The 18,956-nt window shown below is 47.3% G+C and overlaps 1 protein-coding gene across 1 annotated transcript in view; it reads right to left on the bottom strand.

The window, feature by feature from the left end:
• The window catches only part of ASIC2 (acid sensing ion channel subunit 2), a 1,040,351-nt gene that overhangs the window by 922,896 nt on the left and 98,499 nt on the right, over window positions 1-18,956 (bottom strand). The gene's annotated exons all lie outside the window — the stretch shown is intronic.

The following is an 18,956-nucleotide window of genomic DNA, read 5'->3' as shown; positions in this document are numbered from 1 at the left end:
GATTCAGTCCCATTCATATCTTTTAAGATTCAAACCTCCTCTGAAAATGATGTCACGCCTTCCAGGAAGCCTTATATAGCCCATTCAAGACCTGGGGTCTTTATTCTTGTCCACAATTGTTTGTCAACTTTAAATCCACTCTTCCATATACTGCTTTTTGATAGGAACCTGCAAACCACTTTTCTACTTTGCCAGCTGGATCCCTGTTGGATTTTGCCAATAGAGGGAACTAGAGGAAAGCTTTGAGATAGGAGGAAGATGAAGAATCTTCCATATTCTAGTTTGCTTCCTGTAAATATCCTGTCTGCTTCCTCATCCTGTCAGTATCACCCCAGTTTTGTTCCTTCACCCCAGCAGTAGTAGTCTGGTTCAATAACATCAGCTGGATCCAAGTTTTAGAATGAACTTTATTATATTTAAGAATGAACTTTATTATATTTCAGAATGACCTCTATTCATTTCAGAATGAACTTTATTATATTTCCTCAGAAACACTAGCACCAGCTGGTTGGTGGTCCCTTCCTAGAAGTCCCAACCCTACAGGTTCCCTCCTCCATAATCAGAGATGCCAGCACCAGCAGGGAAGAACCCCTTCCTCAGAGGGCTTAGTTCCAGCTCTCCAGGGTCTCTTCTCCAAGCTTCTACATTTTAATAATCTCAAAATCTTCATTTTGTTCTCCCAATTCTAGGGGTGGTGATTGCTTCCTGCAGTGGCTATATCTACAACATTTTGTTTTCTCTTTGACCTTTAAATTACCTAGCTAACAACTTATTATTCCTAGTCAATAATTCTTTTTGACTGAATTCAGTTTGTTAAAAAACTGGTATGGTTTCTCTCTCCTGACTAGATGCAGACTGATACCTCCACATAAAACATGTAACTTACATCTATCAAAGGGCATATAAAACAAACATATTGCTGTTATCTATCATCAATCTCACTAAAGTCTTTCTTTTTTGTATTCCTAGGGCCAGAAGTAGTGTTGGGCTCAATGAACAGTGGTGAATTTGTGGATAATAATAGAATAAATGAAGAAATGAATGATGCCTATGGGAGTCAACACAATTCAAGGCACAATTGTTGGAACTTCTGGCTAGGCCCTATGGTTGGAATGATTGCGGGGCAGAGTTCATACAAGGGTTGGCCAGTTAGCTCACTTGGTGAGAATATGGAGTTATAATACAAAGGTCAAGGGTTCAGGTCCCTGTACTGGCCAGCCACACCCCCCCCCAAAAAAAAAGAAAGAAAAGTTCCTGTATAAAACATAGTTGAGAGGATGTGGAATCACATGCTAAGTAGTTCATGAAAAATCCAGTCCATGATGGTATGAGCCCCGTAGTCTTGGAATAAATTCTAGCTCTGCAACTTAATCACTTTGAAACTTTGAGGTACTGACTTAACCTCTTTGACCTCTGTTTTTTTTTTTTTTTTTTTTTTTTTGTCGTTTTTTTGTGACCGGCACTCAGCCAGTGAGTGCACCGGTCAGTCCTATATTGGATCCGAACCCGCGGCGGGAGCGTGACCACGCTGCCAGCGCAGCACTCTACCAAGAGCGCCACGGGCTCGGCCCTTGTTTTTGTTTTTCATTCATGAGATATAGATTATAAGATTTAAAGAATTTTTATGAAGATTAAATAAAGAAAAAAGTATGCAGATGAGCCTATTGTAGTAGATGTCACAGAGTAGAATCTAAATAATTATGAGTCATCCTGCTTCTCTCCCCCCACCCATCTCCCGACTGTTGCAGCCTAAAGCATTAGTGAGAATCAGAGAGATTTCATTTTCCAAAGACACTCAGGAGGAAGGGCAGACTGTGATCAGTCTTCATCACCATAGTCATTATCACCATCATCATAATTGTCATGATGATGATTAAGTGATAACCCCAGCAAGCCTTGGTGCTTTGCATGTTTACCTTTATATCCTCTTCACATCAATATTTTCCTCGTCATCTACAGGGGAGGAAACTTTCAGAGGTTAAATTACTGCGCAAGGTCCCACAGCTAGTCATTATCAGTGCTGTAAATTAAACCCACATCTGTCTGAGTTCAAGACCCCTGCTCTTCTCTCACACTGCTTTCTGCCCACCAGGAGCAAGAGTCAGAACTATACTGTGTCCTCCCATTAAGCAGAAGTTGGCTTCAAAACCTGCATATTTTGTTTCTGCATCACTGGCACTTGGCCTGACTTGTAACTCTCCCTGGCCCCCCTTTTCCTGCCCAAGTTCATGGCAACAGCATCTCAATGCAGCCAAAATGCAATTGCCTATCTCATGCCTGACCCCGCAGTAGACAGAAAGATGCTGGCATCTGTGGTCTGAGTTCCTGAATGGGCACCTTCCTGAACTCTTTGGGTGAGACTTTTCAGAGTTCCCGTTATCTCTCATCCTCAGCCCCAACACCCAATTATAAAAGGAGGAGTAGTGGAGTGTGAGAGACAAGAGAAGGGACAGGAATGAAGGCTGCCAGTCTGTGCCCGTCGTCATGTCACCACCTTTGCAGCCACCTCCCCAGGAAGATCATGAGCTCTCTGGGAATGGAGAACAAGGCTCCTGTACTTCTGCAGCTGCCATCCCCCACCTCCACCACATCACTCAGTGAAGAGCCAAACATGTAGCAGACTCTGATGAGAAACAGCCCAAGAGGCAGTGGTATGCGGTGGAAGTTACGGGCCTGGCCTGCAGTCTTTGTTGCGCTCCGAGCTGCTTCAGGCAAGCCACTCTCTATCTCCCTGGCATTCAGTCCCCCCTGAAAGACGAGTCCTGTGCTGGGATGGAATAGACATGAGCTATACAGTCAGAGACCTGACTTTGAATCCAGGCCATGGGCTTTTCTGTGACCTTATATGAGATACTTAATCTTTCCTAGACTCATTTTCTTCCTCTGTCAAATGCCACATGTGGTTATGGAGAAGACTAAACAAGTGCCAGGCCTAGAGTACATGTGAGCTTCTCTCCCCTTCCTTGATAACGGGATGGGACTAGATGGCGTCTGAGGCTCTTTCTAGACCTGCTTTTCTGATCCCATAATGGCGTGTCAGGTCTGTGTGGCTCTCAGAGCACCCCTTAATTTATAGCCAACTGCAAGCATGGCAGCTATGGGGGTTGCGGGGGGGAGGAGGGAGGGTTCCTTGAGTCATTGCATTTCATCCTCCTGCCATTGAATATGCTCCTGTGACATGCTAGGCGGCCACCGGGGGTGTCTGGAGGAAGCCATCAAATATCCTCATCTCTACACAGTGCTGATACTTGAGATGCTCGGCTCCCTTTCGGGGAACAGGGTGTGTGCACACAGTCCTCTTTCACCTCTCCCACAACCCACTGCCTGTCCCTGCCTGAGAGATTCATCTTCGTGAAAGGTTCCATCATGCACTTACATCACCTCTGTCCAGGTTCAGGCCCTCCTGTCCCTACCTCTTCCCCACTCTAAAACTCCTAAAGGGCCCCTCTGCTTCCTGTCCCCTATCCCAGCCTGCTCCCACCCCTTCCCTGCCTCACGCCAGCCAGCCTGGTGTAACACCCCTGCACATCAGCCACAGCTCGCCGGCTTCTTGATGTGTTCCTACTATCTTCAAATTTTTCTACAGTGGGCACATATTATTTCTATAATTTTTGTAAAAAAGTTTTTAAAACTTAAAGTCAAATATGATCATTCCTCTACTTAACACCCTACACTCTCCCCCTGTTGTCTTTGGGATAATGTTGAGTCTCCTGGGCGTGAACAGTGACCACTTCTGCCTCATCTTCTGAAGGTCTCCCCAAGAGCTCCTGTGTTCACATTACGTAAAAATGCTTGCTTTTTCCCAAATGCTTCATTCTCACTTATTTGCCACACCTTTGGGCTACCATTCACACTGATCTGCCTGTTTGGAATACCTTGACATGGTGCTCTCTCAGGTGAATCCCTACTTCGTGTTCAAGATGTCAGCTCAACCCCCCTGGGAAGTCTTCCCTGATTAACCCACCACAGCCCATGCCTGCAGAATTAGCAATTGTGCACCCTGACACTGTCGTGTCCCCTACTACATCTACTGGGGAAAAGATCACAGTGACCATCTCTTTGTGCTCCTTCCTCATTAGATCATGAGGTCTTTGAAAGCAAAGACCTTCCTCTTGGTCATGTTTACACTCTGGGGCCCTTCAAACATGCCTGCTTTCCATGCGTGCACATGCCACACACTGTGTTAACCACCAGGTACGTCCTGGTGAGTAAACAATCATGGCTTCAACTTCCTGGAGCTTACAGTCAAGTGGGAAAGACAGACGCAAAATGAACAAGCCGGCAACTAAAGAAGAAATTTAAATTGTGGAACGTGTTGAGAAGGATGCAATTGGTGCTGTGATAAATACTAATTGGTAGAAGGGGATTACTTACGATTCTCCTAAGAGGCCTCTCTGAGGAGATGACATTTAAGCTGAAATCTTAAGGATGTGAAGGAGCCATTCAGCTGAAGAGCCAGGGAGAGCTTTCCAGGAGCAAGATTCAGCATGTGCACAGGTTCACAGGCTGGAAAGAGCCAGGTGGGTGGGGGGCTCCATCAGAGGCCAGGGTGGCTGCAGCACAGACAGCAAACCCAGGGCAGGAAGAGAGGGGGAGTGCAGGGAGGGTGCAGAGTATGGATTCATTTCCAGGCACATTGGGAAGGTGTTGACGTGTTTTAAGCTGGGGAGTGACACATCATTGAAATTGAGTTTTAAATAATTACTCTGACCTTCAGGCCCCTCACCTGATAATGAGGTTTGTATCACCTACTTTTCAGGTTTTTCTTAGGTGAGAGCCTTTCTTAAGATGGTGACCTCTAAGCCAAGACCTGAAAGATAAAAAGTAGATGACACTGTGAAGACTGAGGCAAGCTTATATAGCATGTGGCATATGATGGGAACTCAATCAGTGGGTTTTTTGTTGGGTTGTTTTTCTTTAGTTGTTCTTGTTTGCTTTGCAAAGGAATGTCTGAATAGCTTGAGATTTGGTCAAAGTCTTCTCTGTCAAGACTGATCTCTACTTATGACTGGCAGCTAAAAGTGCCTGACAATTCAGTGGTGATTTTTCTACAGAGATAACAGGTTGCTGTGGGAGTAGGCCACCAGCCACACACCCCTCTGCATTGGTTTGACCGTGCCATCCTGAAGGGAGTTGATTGGGAAAAACACAGTGAGAAAGACTCTTTAAAATAATTAAAGTAAACTGCATTGTTTCATGGAAGGTAACTAAAGCCCAGGGAGGGGAAGATATAGTCTGAAGTGACAGAACTGTCAACACCAAAATTGATTTTAGAGCTCAGGTCTCCTCACCCAAGTCTGGAGTTCATTCTCCTACACCTTCTTGTCGACAAGGGCAACTCCAAGATTGAAGGGTGAGTCCCATCGGGAGCCTTTGAACTCACCTCTGCCGAACTCAAGTTTCAGCATCTTCACTGTTGTTTAACTGCTTGCCCTGGGGAGGCGAATGTGCCTGTGAAGTGAATGGAAATTCACTTTCCTTGACTGCTAGCCTAGCACACAGTGCTGCTTGCTCAGGCAGAATAAGCAGAATAAGCAGGTAGCTGTGTTCTAGGCTCTAAATGCTGGGATGAGCTGTTTTCCACTTAACTCAAGACAGAGCTCAAAGGGCCAGAAGATGGTCTGGCATCCAACTTCAACCCCAACAGGGAAGCAACTCTGGCCCAGGGAGGGGCAGTGACTTGCCCAATATCACCTGGAATTCATGGCAGAGCTGGAATGGGGCCCAGGTCTTCTAACTCTCAGTCCCCTGCTCTTCCCAGTACACTGCACCATGGCTCCTGCTGCACACTGCTTCGAAACTGCATCCTGCCCTCTCCCAGACCACGCGTGTCTGAGGGCTGGTATCACAGCATCCCTATCTTGTTCCTCCCCTCCCCTTTTCAGGGGCTGCCAAAAGCACCTCCCCAGAAAGTTTGCTGATTCTGGGAACAGACACACTTAGCAATTGCCCAATGACAATTCCTAGGTTGGATGCCCCAGTGGAAGGGTGTTCAGCGTGTCTCACACAGAAAGATTCCCCCACAACAAGCATGCACTCACATCTCTTGGTTCAATCTTCAACCACCCTGTTCCTTTGATTTTTAAGTTTCCAAATGTGCAATCCATTAGTTCTTCCTTTAGCATGGATAGAGCTGGAGAAGGTGGGGTGTGTGTATGTGTGCGTGTGTGTGTGGTATGCTTCCTCATTTGGATCTCGGAATATTCAACTAATAATCAGATATTATTATTATTCATCCATTTTACAGATGCATACATTTAATCATTCTCCAAATACTTATGTCACTACTCTCTGCCAGACACTGTGCTAAACAGACTTCCCGTTCTCATGGAGCAGCCACAGTATTAGAATGGAAAAACCGAGAGCCATATAGTTGAAATGACCTGCCCAAGCTTGTTCAATAGTAAGCCAAGCTTGAACCAGAGTCCCTTTGTTCTGAATCTCATACTCTTTCTATAGCACTTAGTTGTATCTTGTATCTCATATTTATTACAAGTTGAAGACTAAAGAGTGAGGCTGGGACAAGATGATTCCTGGGGAAGGGACTCATTCATCTTCTTTGTCCTTCTGAATCTTGGAGTGATTCTAGGGAGAGAAAGTCATGTCTCCTTGTAAATGACTGGCATGCAGCAGCTTTTTACAAACCATGCCATGAAGAGGCAGAAGGGAGGGAAAGATCAACACCCAAAGATCAGCCCTTGTGTGTGTGTGCGTGTGTGTGTATGTGTGACAAACAGAGACAGAGAGAGGTAGAGGGAGAGAGAGACAGAAGTTCCCAGGCTGCCTTGCCAGTGCTGGGAGAATGGGCCTGAGGAGCCACAAATGTCTGGAATCTGTTACTGGGACAGGGGAGACCTTCCCTCCTGCATGTCCACGGTTGGTCTCTGTATTGGAGGCCCTTCCTCCCATCCTCCATGCGTCAAGATTTCCAGAAGGCCGAGTGCTCTGGGTGGTGCAGGAGGCAGCCCTATCCTCCATATTAACTCAGAATCAAGCCTCCAGCACCCTGGGTTCTTCCTTGCCCTGTGGGCAGAGAGCCCAGCCCTCCACCCATCCCAAGCATGTGTCCCACAGCAGGCAGAGAACATTCGCATTTGTTGTTCAAACATGAAGAGCCTGTCAGGCCACATATGGCCAGAGCCTCACATTCAGATCAGCTTCAAGCTTAGACCTTTGGTTTCCAAATGAGGTTATACAAGCAGAGGTGCTATTTGAGGAGATCCGATACAAGAATTTGTTAAGTGCAAATATTTAACAGAGTCCATTATTTTGTAAAGTCCACCTGTTTTACCATTTCTCAGAGTAAGTTCTCTGAAAATGGGAGTGCCATTTGACTTTGAGGACCCTGAAACCATCCCCGGGAAGTCAAAAGGACAGGGAATATCACCCTCCCTCCACAGATGAGGAAACTGAGGTCCAGAGCTTCCAGCTCAGAATCGTCTAGAAAAACAACCTCATTTCATGTGGCTGGTGACACCAGTAAGACTCCCTGAGGCTGCACTGTCTGATATGAAGCCACCAGCCACACATGGCTCTTGAGCACTTGCAATATGGGGAGTCCAAACAGAGAAGGGCTGTTGATGTAAAATACACACCAGAGTTGCACAACTTGGTATAGAAAAAGAATGTGAAGTATCTCAGTTTATCTCATATTTATTACAAGTTGAAGTGATGTTATTTGGGGTATACCGAGTTAAACAAAACACATTATTAAAACTAACTTTAATCCTTCCTTTTAACTTTTTAAATGCAGCTATTAGAAAATTTAAAATTCCATGTGAGGCTCACATTATATTTCTATTAGAGAGCACTGCGCTGAAGGAAGTAAGTGCCACTTATCCCAAGTGCGTGGTGGCTCCTCCTGCAGCAGGGGACGTTCCTCCTGCAGCAGGGGACGTTCCTGCTGAGCACTTAGAATCAGCCTGGACGAGTTTAGATAGCTGTTGCCCATCTCAATGGCAATGACCTGAATTGGGGTGCTGGGACGGGCTAGGGCTTTCAGACCCCCCAGTCCTGTTTCTGAATCCACAGACATCCATTGAGTGAGGTCAGGGAAGTAATGGGACAGGTGCATGAAGGGCTAACATTTTAGATGAGAATGTCACACTAAATGCAGGCTTGCTCACTATAAATCACCTTGATTTGTCACCAAATTAGATAGTGAAATGAGACATCCAGGTGGAAATGAAATTCTAGCTATAGCAGCAGTGTTGACCCACTCTAACTGACTGTATAGAGAGGGCTTGTCACACATGAGCTCCGAGCATCAGTGTTTAGGGGAGGGCCCAAGCACCTGACTCCTCTCCTGGGCTGGTGGGCAGGACTGAGTCAGCTCCCAGCTGACAGGTAGTGGGGACCCTGGCCACCTAGTTATTCCTTAGGCAGGGCATTTCCCAGGGTCCAGGGCCAAATGAGCATAAGTCCCCAGGTGACTTTGGTCCATCTGGGATTGGGCCTCCAGGTTCAGACTGGAGCCCAATTTTTATATAACCCAAGTAAGTTCTGGGAGAGAAAAAGAGCAGCCCCTGTGGTGTTAGCAAGCTACAGGCCTCCCATGGCCTTCCTTCTTAAGAGACCTCTGACATGGACCCGTCCTGGTGCTCTGGGTCTGCACAGTCCATCCAGGGACAAGGGCCCAGCTGATTCTGTCCTTTGTTCTCTGGGACCTTTAGTCACTCCCTCCACATCTCTGGGTTGGTTCCTTCTTTTGAACAACTGGGGTGATGTTGGCCTAGATGATGTCTCAGGGTCTTTTCAACTCTGACACATGCTCTGTGACCTCATTCCAACAAACACAGACACACGCAGAGACACAGACATAAAACCACACACACAGAGACCTACACATGCACAAGCACACACAAACACACATAGAGACACAGAGACACACGTAGAGAAACTCTCATACACATACAGAAAGGCACACAGAGACACAGAGACACAGAGAGAAAACCACACAGAGACACACAGACACACACGAGCGCACACAAGCACACACAGACACACAGGCATACACACAGAAACACTCACACACAGACATACATAAATGTACACAGAGACACACAGACACACAAAAACACAGAGACACACACAGAGACGTGGAGATATAACCACACAGTGACAGACACACACAAGCACACACAAACACAAAGAGACACAGATACACACGGACACACTCCAACATATACACACAGACTCAATGACCAGGTCAAGTGGTTACAAAAAAACCTAAACAACTTACCAATTAAACACTCCAGGCTCCTCGAATCCACCAGGTTCCCAGGCCCAGAATGATGTCTCCATGCTCCATCAGACACAGCACAAACACACACGTGTAGGCATACACACTGACACCCACAAACAGAAACACACACACAGACCCACACACCACAGCCCCTTCTGCTCTCACACCCATCTCCTCCCCATACCCACCTCCACCTTCCTCCTCACCTGCCGTCGGTACGTCACGCCCAGATCACTCCCAGAGCCAGGGGCCATGCTCTCTAGCTTGCATGTAAGTCCACAGCCACACGTGTGGGTCACTGGCAACTCTGGCCACTTCTGCACCACCCACCGACGGCCCTGTGTTTTCGACCTCCCCTTCTGCTGGCTTCTTCTCAATCACACACAAACGTGTTTGAGTTCTCCACACATCAGAAATCCTCCCTGCCCTCCTCCTTGGCGCATCTCTTTCCCTTGGCTGCTGAGCTCCTTGAAGGGGAGGTTAATAACGTGGCCTCCGCCTCCTTTCCTCCCCGGCACCCCTCAGCCCTCTGTCTCCACTGCTCCATGGATACCTCTCCAGGCAAGGGCCAGGAGCTAAGGGGCTCTCTAATTGCCAAATCAAATGCACTCCTTTTAGTCCTCATATTGCCAGCCTTTTCTGTAGCATCTGACCTGTGGCTGCTCTCTCCTGGCTCCTGTGACAGCACTCAGCCCAGCCTCCACTCCTCCGAGTGCTCCTTCTCAGCCTTCATCTCATCACCCTTCAGATGCTCCTATGTCCCACGGTCCTGGCCTCAGCCCTCACACACGCCTGTGCTCACATCTGCCACCGAGGTCCACAGCCTTCTGTCAGGCACCTCCACCCACACCTCCTGCAGGCATCTCCAGGAGGCCAGACTGAAGTCACCCCCTCTCTTCTGCTCTGCCATCACCTCCCTCCTCCCTTTTGCCCTGTGTTTCAGTTGTCTGCACAACCATCCCTGCCTGCTCCCAAGCCAGGAGGAGTCTGGAAGTCAATCCATATTTCCTTCTCATTTATTTTAATCCATTGCCTTCAAGTGATCACAAAACCCTGAACACCTTACTGATGAGACCCCAGGCCCCACCGACCCACCATGACCCGCACCCAGAGGGATGTCTCCACGCCTCCCACGGCAACGTGCCACTCTCACGCTTCAGTTCCCACCGCAGCTGCCCGTCTGAAGAATGCAGTCCCAGCATCTTAGTAACCCAACCTCTGCTCCATGTCCGGGCCTTCCCTCGTGCCACCCCCTCATCCGTACAAAACACCACGTCTGTTTCAGGCTATTTTTATCCCCTATTTCCCTGCTGGTGCATCTCCAGGAGTTGGCCCGCATACTTCCAGAAGCTGAATGGCCTCCCTGGGTTGTTGGCCCCCCTCAAATATTTAAATATTCAGCACCAGTGTTGTCTCCAGGGAGATTTCCCTGATGAGTCCCTGTCAGACTTTGGGCAGGGTTAAGTGCCCCTTCCCTGGATTCATAGTGCCTTGTGTACATTTGTGATATAGCCTTTAGGCAGTCCAATAGTACCCTGTATTTGTATTTTTTTCTCTCCTACTATATTGAGTGCTTTATGGATAGGACTGATTTATTTATGAATTTCCAAAGATCCACAAAAGTCCCAGTACTTAGAAGGTGATATAGAAGGTGTTAGACAAATGTTTAGTAAATGAATGAATGAATGAATGAATGAGGCAGACTAACAGCCCAGGGATGGAGTTCAGATCCCACTTAGAGCTGTGCTTTTTTCCTGGGAAGGTCAACGTCTAGTGTGGGTTCCTGGTGACACCTAGCAACAGTTGCCATGACAACTGAAAGCACCATTTTCTCAGGGCAATGCCTGTGCCCCGCTCCCCAGCTCTGGAGGAGGCGGCCCCCCTGCTTGGAGTCAGGAAGCAGTGAGAAGTGCAGCCTTGCTGGAACAGCGGATCGTGGGGCCTGGCTCAACCCCCTTGGGGCAGGGGTCCTGATGAGAGAGAGAGAATTGGGTTCGAAGGAATCAGATGTGCTTGGGAGCTGCAGGCAAAGGGAAGAGGGACAGACGGGGCCACCTGGGAGTGGGATCCTGGGGGCAACTGGAGGAAAGCTTGTCAGCAGGTTCTCCATGTCAGCAGGGAGCCGCGAGGAGATGCTGTTGTCCATGGGGTTGGGTGGAGCATAGCATTGGGAGGGTGGGAGAGGGTTGGCCTGCAGGATCCAGCCACAACACAGACTGTAGAGCCAGGATGCTCTGCTTCCCAGGCCACCCCCTCAAGGTCCTCCTTAAGGACCCCTTCCTGGGACAGCTCTAAGTTCCATACAGTCCCCTTTGCAAATCGCCAGGCTTGTGATTATGTCAGTAAGAGCCCTGAGGGGACAGGCTGCCTCTGTTTTAATCATTTCTGCATTCCCAGTGCTGAGCACAGTGCCTGACACACAGGAGATGTACAATAGGAGGTTGTGGATGAATGAAAAGCTGTGCTGAGACCAGAAGAGGGCAGTTCCGGGCTGGGAGACTGGGAAGGAAAAGCACGGAGGGCCTATTCTGTGCTGGTCACACTTCATGGGTGTCTTCATGGAAGAAGAGGAAATGGGGGCTCTAAGAAGGTAAGTCACTTGCCAAGGCCATATGGCCAAAGGAGCAGAGTTGGGATTTGAGGAGGCCTCTGACTGCAAGGCCTGAACTCACTTATCTACCCCGCGCCAGAGCCACTGGGGCAGAAACGAGGCCTCCACACCTCCTCTGCACCTGGTGCCTGGTCCCACCTCCACCCCTGGAGGTGAACGTGCACTCTCCAGGCAGAGGCACCTGCCTAACACGGGAGAGGGGCTCCTGCTCTCTTCACCCCTGTAGTCCTCAGTGAATGGCCCAGCTGTATAAGACGTGTGGGACAGAGGTGGCCAGAGGGACACCAGCAGGTTCAGGGCAGAGAGAATGCCAGTGTCTCCAGCTAGGAGACTCTGGGATAGTCCCCACACAGAGAGGAGAACTGACTTTGTAAAGGGAGTCTCCCGCTTCCCTTTCTTCTCTCACAGAGCTGGTCTGGGTTCATCCCCGGTACACTGTGGCAGCTTGATGACGTGATGAAAGAAGGGAGCTGCTATTTATTGGGTGCTTACTATTTGCCAGGCACCATTCTCAGCTCTTTATGTGAATTAACTTAATTCACGTTTCAATAACCTAGATGAGCTAAGTATTGTTTCTAATCCTTTTTAATAGAAGAGGAAATCAACGCACAGAGAGGTTAATTTGACCATGGTCACAGACAGCTACCTGGTAGCAAAGCCACAGGTGTGAACCCAGGTGGTCTGGCTAGAGCCTGTGCCCTAACCACTATGCAACTCTCCCTCCTTCATCTGGTAGTAAGTTTCTGGGCTTTGGATTCAGTTTCGGTCTCCACCACCAGGAGCTAGACACATTTGATTTGCTCCGTAACCTCCCTGAGCAGAATGGGTAAAGTAAGGAAGGATGCCCTAAACATGGGCTGCATTTCTCAGGCTTTGGCTGGCTTTTAGTCTCAGTCTGAGGACACCCAGGTGCAGGTTCAGTCCTGCTCTGCTCTCAAGCACCATATATGGCCCCAGGCAGGCAGGAGTCAAGCAGCTCTGGCACGGAATCCCAGAACACCCTAGCTGCTAATCTGGTCCAGACCTTGTGGTCCACTTCTGAAAACTGGGCTCTTGAGCCTCATTTTCCTTCTCTGTGAAATGGGGATAATAATAGCTCCTAACGCTTGCTGTGAGGCTTAAAGGGGACAGGGCATATAGAATGCTAGGCACATACTAGACACTCAAAATTAGTAGTTCCCTTTATCCCATATCCCTCCACCTTAGTGCCCTTGGAAATAATACCCCTGCTCTTCATCCAGTTAAATCTGGGGCTGGAGTTTGGGTTGACAGAAAGGCTCTGACTTCCATGATGTCAGGACAGAGTCCAGTTTAAACCATCATAACACTCCAGTTGCCCTATGGTGATCCCAGGCTGTCCTGCCAAGGCTTGAGTTTGCAGCTGCATCTCACAGGGGGAACAAGGCTCCCACAGCCGTGTCCCAGCTGGGGAAATCCAGGTCAAGGAACATTAAGTGTGATCCCATCGGGGGAGCCATCTGGCCAGACCATGCATGGCTCATCTCAGCTTCACCCAGGGGCAAGGCTCTGTGCAGAGCATTCTCTCCCCAACTCTCAGAGCCTGCCGCTGCCACCCCCCGACTGGAATTTTCTACAATGAGCCCACACCTTCATAATTTCAGAATTCCAAGTTTTGGAAAGATCAGCTATCCCCTTATGACCACAGGGTAGTAAATGAATGAGACAATTCTGTATTCCTTTTGTAATGAGATTTTCTTAGCAAGTTTTAGGTTTTGGCTTTGCTCACCTCTTAGCTCCCTGTGGGATAGTAATGCTTTTAAGATGAGAAAATAAAAATAAAATCAAAGAAATATTTTACCGCTTGTGTGACCTTGGGCCCGTGCTCAACCTCTCTAAGGCTCAGTTTCTCCTTCCGTAAAATGGGAAGGTGACCAACTCACATGACGTTTATGAGGCTCAGAGGAGATAATGCATTTGTCAGCAGACAGAGGCAAATACTGTTATCATGGTCACAAAACCCTTTTCATACTGGAGCTCCAAAATAAATATACCTATCAAAATATAAAATGAACATGCCCTTTGATTCAAAATATGTAAGCAATATCCATGAATATGTAAGCAGAAGTATATCAGGATATGCTTATGTGTATATTCAAGACTGGAAACAATATAACTGAATCCATCATGAATCCATCTCTACAGTGGGACACTAGGAAATAGGTCTCCAGGTGATGGAAATGTGTTTGAGATAAATCATTAGCGAGGGAGGGGCGGGGAAGTACAAAACAGTGTATACAATACAGTTGCTGTAAATAAAAAAGGAGATTTATACACATATTGGAATAGCTAAAGATATGCAAGTGTATATACAATCTACCTTTACTGAGAGGATCCAGAAGGATCTGCTAACAATGTTTCTCTCTGAGAAGATGGATTGAGGATCCGGGTGTGGAAGATGGACTTCGACTTTTGTTTTCTATCTTCCTACAGCATTTGAATATTTGTACCATGTCTGTACATTACTTTTAAATAAATGGAAGGGTGGACCGCAGATGAATAAAAATTATAAGAGCTTTTCTAAACTTAAAAAGCCTGAGATATTATCAGGAAGCTTAATATTTTAGTTTATCAGAACAAAAGGAAAACCTGAAATGTACCTCATTGTTTTGGTTATCTATTGCCATGTTACAAACTCCCTCGAATCACAGAGGCTTGAAACAACATTGATTTTATTATTTATGATCATTTGGGCTGGCTGGGCAGTTCTAACCTGGGCTTGCTCAAGCGGCTGCACTCAGTTATGGGTTGCCTAGAGCCTCTCTCTCCGTGGTCTTCATCTCAGACTTCATCATGGTGTGGTCTCCAGGTTCCAAGAGGATGAAACAGAAGCGTGGACTCCTGAGGCCTAGACTGCAGAACATGTCACTCCTGCCACATGCTTTGGTCAAAGCAAGCCACAGAACCAGCCTAGTCTAAAAGATAAGGAAAAGACCTCACTCTTGATAGGAGAACTTGCAAAGACTCTGTGGCCACATTCAATCTACTGCCTTCATGTTAACAGCATAATTGCAGTTTGAGTGATCAAAGTGACTATTTTTATCAGTGCATTTTGCACTGTCCTCCAGTATCCTGTGAGCCATAAGACACAGTAGACCTGGCTCAATAAGTATGTGCTGAATGAATGAATGAATGAACAGCTTTACTTCCTCTGGCAGCCTCTATGCTCTAACTACCATGACATCCAGATCTTCAGATGTCATCAACTCCAGTTCAGCCAAGCCTTGAGGGCCACTGCCCTAGGTGCAGGTTCAGGAGTATGGCGGGGCTGAGCTCTGATGGGGAGGTCATGGGCACATCATGGGGCGGTAGCTTCCATGGAACCCGCTGCTGCCTGCTCTCCTCCCCACCCTAGTTGCCCAAAATCCCTACACAAGTCAGGAGCCATTGGGCTCAGTCTGTGAGCATCCCTTGAGAAAACCCAAAGGCCACAATTTCTCAATATTGACTCTCCCTTGCTTTATCTACTCTCCAGGTGTCTCCAGGTTCAACTACCCACTTGTCCCTCTCTTTCCTTAACAGGTGAATCACCTGTCTTGGGGAAAGACCACCACTCCAGGAGTCGAGAAGTGCTTTCTAGTCTAGGCTCAGTCTTTATCTGACAGTATGACTATGTGCAACCCACCTTCCACCTCTGGGTCTCAGTTTCCGTAGTAATACAATGAGGGGCAATCAGACCCAACAGCCTCCATGGGGACCAATGTGGGCCTCCGATCCAATCAGAACAGCTCCAATTTTAACCTCTCCTGTGTTGGAATATCTTAAAAAACAAAACAAGGGCCAGCCCTGTGGCTCACTCGGGAGAGTATGGCGCTGGTAGCGCCGAGGCCACAGGTTCAGATCCTATATAGGGATGGCCAGTGCGCTCACTGGCTGAGCATGGTGCGGGCCACACCAAGCCGAGGGTTGCGATCCCCTTACCAGTCAAAAACAACAACAACAACAACAACAACAAAAAAAAAACCCAAAAAACCAAAAAACCCCAAATAAAACAGAAAACAAAAAACAGCTTTATTGTGATTCAGTTCACATATATACAGTTCACCCATTTAAAGTATACAATTCAATGATTTTGTTCGGCCATCACCACAATGGAATATATTTTGAAACAAGGGCTCTAGTCTTAAAAACAAACAAACAAATAGTACAAATTTTAAACCACTTGATTGCAGAAGCCAGTTTCTAGGGGCTTTTTAGCTATGATGCTTTGGGGACTGCACTCCCTGAAGGTAGGAGGAAGTGGGGAGTATGTTGGGTACAGATGCTGGGCTGGGACCTACAGATGCGGAGGAATGCCCTGGGCCTGGGAGAAGAATCAGCAGCTGCTCCACACTCCCTGTGGTGCTGGGGCGCTGGGCCTCTGAGTGGCGGTGGCAGCTGCCAGAGGCAGGGTCACACACACACACACACACAGAGCCTTCTGCAGGAATAACATTGACTGATTACGCCTCCCTCCCATCTATCTCCCAGGACCTGCAGCCAAACATGATGTTTGTTTCATGTATTAAATCCAGAGAAAACCTACCTGAAACAAGCTGAAACAAACAAATGCGATGACAGATTCATTTACCCAGGAACAGAGTCATGTTGTAGTTGGCCGCCCACCTTTCACTCAGTCTTGGAGCCCCACATCAGGACTGTGAAAGGCCATGAGGTGGGAATGCAGCAAGGCCCAGTGCCCCTTCCTCTTGCTAGAGGGGGTGGTGTGGAATGCACAAGAGGGGGCTCCAGCAACTGCTAGGAATGAAGACCAGTCCCAGCTGGCAGCCTTGAGGAAATGAGACCTCAGTCCTATGACTCCAAGGAACTGGATTCCGCCAACGACCTGGAGGAGCTTCTTCCCAGAGCCTCCAAGAAGGAACGCCACCCTGCTGGTGCTGTGATTCCAGCATTGTGAGACCCTCAGCAGAGGACCCAGTGCGACTCACCTGGACTTCTGACCTACAGAAACTGACATGATAAATGTGTGTTGTTTCAAGGCACTAGGTTTGTGGTGATGTCACATGGCAGTAGAAAACTAATACAGTTACCATCTACTACCAATACCACCAACACCAAATTACTATCACCCAATGCCACCACCATTACTCCCACCCACTACTGTCCTCACATCCCCCACCAATTTCAGCACTGTCACCACCCCTCCCTACCACATGCCACCATCTTATCATCACCCCACCACGCCCTCACCTTCACTGCCTCACCATCATCATCGCCATCACAGGGACCCTGTGCTCTTGTGTGAGTACTAGACTTCAACTCTCCAGAAGATTTCTACCCTGTGTGTGACTGGTCTGTCACTAGTCACAAGTCCGTATGGCCTCTGCCCTGGATTTGCATCTAGTGTAATCTGGTCCACACCCATCCTGGGCTCTTGCCCACCAGCATCAGGTCCTGCCCCCCCCAACCTAATTCTTGCCAGTCCTTTCCCTAGGGCAGGATTCTGGAATCTCCACTGCAGGCCTGAGCTGAGTCTTGCCAGAGATTGGGCAGGTCTTTCAGAAGCTGTAGACCAGCGTCCACCTGAGAGAGAAAACTCTTGCTGCCTTGAAGCCCCTGCTACCCTGGCCATCTCTTTCTCCCTTCCTCTAAACCTGGATCAGAAGCCTGCAGTGTTAGCAGACAGAATCACGATTGAGTTTGCAACACCTTGGAGAGCAGATTCATAGCATTAGGTCATCTGGGGATATCTTAAAGATACTGATGCCCAGGCCCAATCTCATAAATTCTAACTCAGCTGATTGGGGTGGGTCCAGGTGTTAGCATTTTTAAAAGCTAAAAGCAGGTGGTTTTAATGTGCAGCCAGGATTGATAAACACTTCCCTAGGGCTTTATAAATAAGACTCCTCTCTACCTCTGGTTAGTTTTTGCTGTGCCTAACCCTAAACTGATCTCAGCTGATTGCTTCCTCCTCACTTGAAGTTCCCAGAATTCTGTTCAACTTCAGCCAAGACATTCATGACAATGTACCTGTTCCCTACCAGTGACTTCCCTCCATTGCTGGTTGCTGCCATGGCAGAGTCTTTCACATAAATCCGCTACACTTAGGTACACTTTCCTCCTGCCCCACCTATACAACCTTCTCAGAATCAACTGCATATCCTAAAAGAAATATTAGTGTTAAATAAAATTATAGGAGGAGGCCATTGTTTTGGACAAAGTTCCTACACTAGCCCCCAATAGACCAGACTAAAATCCAAAATGGAAACACTGCTGCTAAGTTTCACCTCATTTAGGTTGTGGTCTGATTTTTGCAGAAATCAGGAGAAAGAGATAACAGCCAATTTCCCAAATGGGCCAGTTTGAATCTTCAATAGATATGATAATGAAGTTCCCTCTGCTTTAATCCTTACACAAGAGATAGCCTCAAGTAACCTGATGTTAACTAGTCAGTTATTTTTATATTGTTCTGTCTTCCTGTCTCCACCTTACAAGGAAAGTAACTTTGAAATGACATGACTAAACCACTTTTTGTTCTTTGTTTCTGTATTCTTCTGCCTTTTTCTGTCTGTAAAATCAAGCTCTTTTGCTCAGCTCATTGGAACACTTATTCTATTTTATGGAATAACGTGTTGCCCATTCTAGAATCACAATAAAACCATTGAGATCTTAACTAAGTTTCTTTGTAATTTCACCTTTGACTAGGAAGTAAGATGGTTGGTTACTGTGATACAGATGAATCCACCCTTGAAATATTCTCTATACCTACCATTTAGTTACTATCTACTATGTGCCAAGCACTATGTTAGCACTTTGTATAACCCAAATATAATCTGGAGCCCCACATAATCCGATCTTTGTGAAATGTCCCACGAAAGAAAACCTAGCACAGTAGCCAACAGCATTTAAAAGCAATTATAATTTTTATTGATCTCTTGGCATAATATGGCTAATTATTAATCCATGACAGCCCTTATTAAATAGCTCTTTTGACATTCCTCTAGCTCCCGTAAGTTGCATGTCATAGCTTCCCTTGGGTTCTCTATCCATGCTTCAAATCAACTTCTCATCCCCAAGTCCACCCTCTAACTGAGCCCATCTCTTCCTTTCTTCCCCTCTCTCTTTCCTTTTTTTTCTATTTTT

Source organism: Cynocephalus volans, chromosome 10, assembly GCF_027409185.1.
Source record: "Cynocephalus volans isolate mCynVol1 chromosome 10, mCynVol1.pri, whole genome shotgun sequence".
In the NCBI taxonomy this organism is placed as follows: domain Eukaryota; kingdom Metazoa; phylum Chordata; class Mammalia; order Dermoptera; family Cynocephalidae; genus Cynocephalus; species Cynocephalus volans.
This window is presented reverse-complemented; position numbering and strand designations above follow the sequence as displayed.